A 1556-nucleotide genomic window follows, 5' to 3' on the forward strand; every position below is an offset into this window, starting at 1 on the left:
CTCAGGTTTATAGTTAGGGCTGGCTCAGGTTTATAGTTAGGGCTGGCTTAGGTTTATAGTCATAGCCCTCTGAAGCAACTTCGTGATTTTGGGCAATACTAATAACACTGTCCACATGGTAAATGGTCACTCAAAGCATTTCAACTACATGTCATCATTCACCCATTCATACACTGATGATCAAGGTGTCATCAGCCCATTTCCTTTTTTTCTCACCCTGTAGCGCTCTTCTTTTTCTGGCATTGTTTTATTCTCTCCATCACTCTCTTCTTCCTCATACTCTCTCATTGCTAGATGTATTTCAGATCTCTCTCTCTCTCTCTCTCTCTCTCTCTCTCTCTCTCTCTCTATCACACACACACACAGTAGAGAGAGGGAGAGAGAGTCTATGTTAGTGTCAAAGGAACCTCCTCTTTATGACCGTCAGTCGCCTCTCACCCTTCAGTCTCTCTCTCTCTCTCTGCCTCTCTCTGCCTCTCTCTCTCTCTCTCTCTCTCTCTCTCTCTCTCTCTCTCTCTCTCAGTGAGTCAGTGAGTCAGTGAGAGGAGCAGATCTCAGTCAGATCGACACTTGTTAGTCAAAGTTTCTCTCTCCTCACGGGTTGTGTCTTTACGCGCGGAGCCCCCCGTTTCACGCCCGGCTGCTCAGAGCTCCCCTTTGTCCCGCTCCCTCCGTGGATATCCCCCCCCCCGGTGATGGACGACGAGTTCCTCTCCAACCTCCCCGCGTCCCTGCCCGGAGACGCCGAGGCTCTGAGCCCCAACTCCACCGAGGAGCCCGGCTGGTGGGCGTCCTCGGACACCGGGGAGACGGTCCACTTCGCCGTGCGCTGTGTCATGACCACGGTGTACATCCTGATCATCACCGTGGGTCTGCTGGGCAACATCACCCTGGTGAAGATCTTCGTCACCAACAGCGCCATGCGGAGCGTGCCCAACATCTTCATCTCCAGCCTGGCGGCGGGAGACCTGCTGCTGCTGGTCACCTGCGTGCCGGTGGACGCGTTCCGCTACTTCTCCGAGGAGTGGGTGTTCGGCGAGGCGGCGTGCAAACTCATCCCCGTCATCCAGCTCACCTCGGTCGGCGTGTCGGTGTTCACGCTCACGGCGCTCAGCGCGGACAGGTAGGACGAGATCAGTCTGTCCTCACTGTCAGAATATTGAGTCTGAAGTACTCAACGAACGACCTGATGCATAGTTTTGTATCATAATAATAGTTTGACATAATAATCTTATAAAATATGAAGCTGCATTCAAATGCTGCTGCTGCCATCTCTACTTACATGAACATTTAAAGATGCAACAGGTTTTTTTACATGATATTAATAATGACAATTTCTGGTTTGCTGAGTCGTAAATGAATCAGTTTCTATTGATCATTGTTTGGTGTTTATTGTTACTTTTACTCTTAAATGAGTGTTTTTACACTGCGGCCATTGTTCTACAGAGTTCTTCTTCGTTAAAGATCGTCTCTGTTTACTGGTTGGTTCTCTGGGTTTTATCTCCTAACATCAGCTGCACAGTTTCATCCTTTGCTTCCTTCTCTCCTTTGCTTCC

General features: G+C 49.7%; 1 pseudogene; it reads left to right on the forward strand.

Annotated features, from left to right (window-relative positions):
* Positions 1-695: 695 nt before the first annotated feature.
* Positions 696-1304, forward strand: LOC116380782 (neuromedin-B receptor pseudogene; annotated as a pseudogene).
* Positions 1305-1556: the final 252 nt, after the last annotated feature.

This window comes from Anarrhichthys ocellatus, unplaced genomic scaffold (genome assembly GCF_004355925.1).
Source record: "Anarrhichthys ocellatus isolate YVR2014 unplaced genomic scaffold, GSC_Weel_1.0 scaffold8805, whole genome shotgun sequence".
Lineage (NCBI taxonomy): Eukaryota > Metazoa > Chordata > Actinopteri > Perciformes > Anarhichadidae > Anarrhichthys > Anarrhichthys ocellatus.